The sequence below is a fragment of the Grammomys surdaster genome, unplaced genomic scaffold, assembly GCF_004785775.1.
Source record: "Grammomys surdaster isolate TR1022 unplaced genomic scaffold, NIH_TR_1.0 169, whole genome shotgun sequence".
Classification (NCBI taxonomy): domain Eukaryota; kingdom Metazoa; phylum Chordata; class Mammalia; order Rodentia; family Muridae; genus Grammomys; species Grammomys surdaster.
In genome coordinates, this window is record NW_021604617.1 from 3,072,963 (window position 1) to 3,078,123 (window position 5,161).

The 5,161-nt window shown below is 38.8% G+C and overlaps 1 protein-coding gene across 1 annotated transcript in view; it reads right to left on the reverse strand.

Moving 5' to 3' along the window:
* The window catches only part of Kcnh8 (potassium voltage-gated channel subfamily H member 8), a 365,508-nt gene that overhangs the window by 150,753 nt on the left and 209,594 nt on the right, over nucleotides 1-5,161 (reverse strand). The gene's annotated exons all lie outside the window — the stretch shown is intronic.

Consider the following 5,161-nt stretch of genomic DNA (forward strand, 5'->3'; position numbering starts at 1 on the left):
TCTCTCTCTCTTTCTTTCTTTCTTTCTTTCTTTCTTTCTTTCTTTCTTTCTTTCTTTCTTTCTATGTAGCCTGCACTGGCATGGAATTCACCATGTGAAACAGGCTTGCCTGGAATTCAAATCCACAGAGATCTACCTGCCTTTTCCTCCTGAGTGCTGAGAGTAAAGAGGTACACCGCCATTCCCAACCCTCACTTTATAGTTTAATACAATTGTATGGAACGACAAGTGAGATGGCTTTGTGGGTGCCTGTTGCCAATCCTAATTACCTGAGGCTGATTACAAGGATTTGATGGATGCCTATATCTTGTCCTGTGATCATGTGTGCAGTACCATGCCTGGTTCATTTCACATTTGTTTAGTCTCTGCACACAAGACTCATTCACATTCCCTCAGTTCCTGTTTTCTGAGCAGTTTGTAGCTAGTATATTCTAAAATCCATTGTATTATTGCATCTTTAAATAATGGACCCCCATTAAATGTCTTCTCTTTTAATAAAATCACTCCTATATCTGACTTCCTGTTCCTCATTCACCATTCCCCACTTTGCTTTTACTCACTATTTTCCTTTGGATTCATTATACTTAATATCTTATTTTTCTTCCTTGTTTCAGAATCATTACTCCAATGATAATATTCCAATTTTATTTTATTTTTTTAGAAAGCTAATTCTTTAAATTCCCACAGTTCATTCCAGACTTTTCTGACAACACTCCACAGGTTCCAGCTTTCTGCACTTAGTATAATGTTCCAAAACGTGACATATTGCTGGGTTACTTTTATCTGGTCACCATTGTTTAAAAACTTGATCTTGTATCCAATTAAAGACACATATAATACATCAGTGCTTAATTAAGCTCATTTGCATCATTATCAGCATGTCCACTGTAACTTGATTTCTTTTTTTGTGCCACTTAGGCAGTGTCATTTTTTTTTAATCTGGTAAATTAAATAACTTCTTTGTTCAGTTTTCATCATAAGCTTTCTTTTCTTTGCCCCTTTCTTTTGGGTTTGTTCTGTTTTTAGTAAAACAGAACAACTCGCCTCCACGCTCCAGGCACACACATTTGAAGAATTCTTTTAATGAGAACTTGTGAGTGACAAAGTATTGTCCTCTTTTGGAAGGAGAGTAAAGTGAAGGAGAGGGATGGAAAGAAAAAGGAAGATGGAAAAGAGACAAAGAAATGAAAGGGGAAGGAGGGTTGAGGGAGGAAGGGGTAGGTAGGAAGGCAGAGGGAGAAGGAGCTGATATTTTCCTAGTAAGTCAATCATTGCCTCTCACCTTCCACCTCCTACTAAGTCAGCTTTAAGTCAAATTAGTACCTATGGAAGTCAATAAATTGTCTTCTTTCTCTAGGGTCTTTGAAGATTACCCCATTGATCCTTTGTATTTCACACTATTACTGTGGTGTGTTTAGAACTGAGGACATTTTATTTACACCATGTGACATCTAGGATGATCTATACATTTTACAGTTCACATTGTCCTTCCTTGCTGGAAAATTCTTGACTCTTAACACTCCAGGTCCACCCTCCAACTAGTTTCCCTATTGTGTTGTTCCAGGGCTTTCTTAACTAGCTCTGTGATTGATGGCTAAGGTGAACACAGAGTGTGCAGCTCTGCTATTGCACCCTATTGCCAGTGAACTTTAGTTTTCTAAGATATTCTTGAAGAGACTATGTTGGGTGCTAGAGTCTTACACTGTAGCCTACAACTGTAAGCCTCTTAGGTTAATTGGTAACCTCCTTGCTCCTATACCAGATACCAGCATAGTGGAATGAAACTTGCACTGGCTGTGACAAGTCATAGCTCACTCCCATGTCTGTGCATACTGCTGCATGCACCGCTTTTGGCTCTGTGATAGCTATTCCCAGCTTTCAACTTGACTATATCTGGAATGAACTACAATCCAGAAATGGAAGGCACACTTGTGACCCAGATCTTGAGACTGACAGATATAGGCTTTTGTTCCAGATCTTGATAAGTGATTACACACACATTTGATCTGGATCTTGAAGCATAGTGGCCATGAATGCTTAGGCACAGGCATGGTGGTACACAACTTTAATCCCAGGAGACAGAGGTAAGCAGATCTCTGAGTGCAAGGCCAGCCTAGGACAGAGCAAGTTCCAAGTAAATAAAAGCTCAGTTCCAGGCATGGTGGTGCACACCTTTAGTCTGGGCCATACCTTAAGAGACCTACATAAGGACAATGGAAGAAGAAAGGCTTCCTTCTCTGCCTGCTTGTATATACTTGCCAGCACCTATGTTGGAACCTACATAGTTGGAATCCTACTTCAGGATTCTAGCTTATACAGAAGACAAGCTGAAACACATAGCCTTGTGGGACTGAGCAATTACTAGATTCTTGGATTTCTCATTCACAGCTGCCCATTGTTGAAATTTACTGCAGACTGTTAATCATTCCAATAATTTACCTTAATACATCAAGACATTCCAGATATTCTGCTATTCTAGAGAACCCTCACTAATACAGCTCTTTGGAAATTTTAGTATGGATATGGAGGAGGAGATGCTTGCCGAGCCTGTTTGTATGAAACAATCCTTAATGTTCAAAGTATGGCTGGACTAAAAGGTTTGGAAATAAAATCACCACTGTATGAAAACTATCACTTTTAAAATGGCTACTGATTCAAATGCTACATAAATTAAAGTAAGTGACTTAGCAGCAATTTGTTAATTGAATGAAGTATTACTTCATAGTAAAGTAGCAAGCCATAAAAATAAGTAACAGGAGGGTCAGGTCTCTAGGGCTACAGCAGGTTGAGAGGTTTAGTCAGGATGAGTCTGTCTTATGAAACACTTTGCTCCACATGGTTTTTTTCTGCATAACAATAAGTGGGAAAAGGATAGGAAGACGTCCAACTTCTCATCTTCCTTCTATGAATGCAGGAACTTACAATGAGTCTGTGCAATTTGAGCTAATGTGGCTTAGAACAAGAAGCAGCTAGACGTTTTAAGTTACCTCGACTAACTCCATAGTCTTTTCTTCTTTACCTGGGGATGGCATTTTTCAGGCACGCCAAAAGAGCATACTAAATGGTCCGAAGAGGATGTGTTCTGAGGTAAAGTAAATCTAGCCAGATGATTGTGAGTCAAATTTAAACAGATTTCTTCAGCAAATTTAAATAGGATTTCTTTGAGTGTTTACAGTGCTGAAAGGGGTTCTGAATTCCCTAAAGAATTTTATTGTCTCCCATCTTTAATTTTCACTAAGAAACTTTTCTGCATTTTAATTATTTCTCATTTCAATACTACATATATTGTCTAACACTGGAGCTAGTGCAAATAACAAAACATCAAAAGAGAAAATTATCTTTCAGGCACAATGAAAACTGTCCTTTCCAAACCCACTGTAATGGACCCAGATGAGCAGAAGGCACAGCTAAGCTGTGAGGTTTGGAAGCCTTCAGGGTGAATCTCTAGTTCCACAGAAACAAAAATTAAAAAAGAAATGATAAATTTTAAATAATCATTGCCCATCATACCCCACAAACTAGTAAAAGTTAAGTGGTACAAATAGTCCCGAGTATTGTGAAGATGCAGTGCTATAGGTAGAACATATTTCCATTCATAGTATTATTTTGTATTATCTTGGTTTGGCTTTGGACATATTTCAATGTGTAATGTCTTGTGGCCTTGAACTTCCAGTCTTCCTGCATTTGATTTTGGAGTGCTAGACTTACAGGGGAGTTATGGGTGGGTGGTGCACTACCTGCTTTTACTCTAAGCGTTGTAACTCACTTACAGCTCATCATTTTTGTCACCTTTGTGAAAAAATGTACACAATAAAAGTTGGGGTAAACATTAACAGGAGAAACTGTGCTATAAACCTTTCTTCAGATACATTAGAACTGCACATGTCCTTAAAACCATTTAAAAGAACAGGGTGGCAACAGTAAAAAAAACAAACAAAAACAAACAAACAAACAAACAAAAAAACTACCAGCAAATTCCTATTGCCTGTGAAATTAAGTTAGTCAATGAGGGATTCTAAGCAGGGTCTCACACTGCTACTAGAGCCATGTCTCCAGCTGTAAAGCAATCATTGGATAAACAACTGGGTAAAAATAGCAGGAGCTTAGTTAGTGAGGGTTGGTGCTGGCTCAACTTGCTCCCTAAGCAATAGAAATTACAGCAAGTGTGAATCCAGAAGATCAGAGGGCAGCATCAGAAAAAGAAACTAGCCTCCATCAGACTTCCCCAGGGATGCATACCCCAAACAAATAAATCTTCCTCAGAGTGTGCATCCTCAGGGGTAAACAGGTCATCCTCTGCCTGGGAGGGCACTGTGCCAGAATGGATTCGTTACCCATGAGCTTTCCAATATCAAATACCAGGAAAACATGGTGAAGAAAATTCAAGAACCAGCTTTGCCTCAGTGAAGGGACTATAAATATTAATGTAAGAAAGCTGATGACGTGTGTTCAATAGACACTTTGACCTGGTTCTTGACCTGGTTCTTAATGAGACCTTGTAAACTTATTACCTGGAAGAAAACCAGGCTCAGATATGCAGTGAAGACAGGAGTCCTTCAGAACGTTAACCTGGATATTGAGAATAATTTTAGGATGGTGACATCATCATTGTCATGGCTTCATAAGAGGAAACAATGGTTCGGCAAATAGTCACACTCAGTTTGTCCATAACTTCATTTTAAATGCAAACTGTAATGATGAAATTTGTTGTTCCATCATGGTCAAACAGATAACATTATGTTTTTAATTTCCTCACAATAAATGTATTTAAATGAAAAAATGAAGTTGATTTAGTAGCTTTACCCAGTTACCCAACTAGACCCTGTTGCCATTTAGTGGTCTATCACACAATAGTGACCACTTTGGGGGTGAAAGCTGGGGTCCTAATAGGCAGGGTTCAGGGGTACAGAGATAACAGTGGGGTAGGATTCATGGGGAGAGCAGGCACACATGTCTAGAGCAAACACAAACATTCAGTCACAGACCTCACTCTTTACACCCGTCATGGATTGGCTCTAACACCCTCTTACAGAACCACTCTGGCCCCAAAGTGTTAAGAGCTTCATTGAAAAAAAACAAGCTACCACCATTGAAAAAGGTTTTGGTCTACTTCATCTTTCTTTCTTTCTTTCTTTCTTTCTTTCTTTCTTTCTTTCTTTCT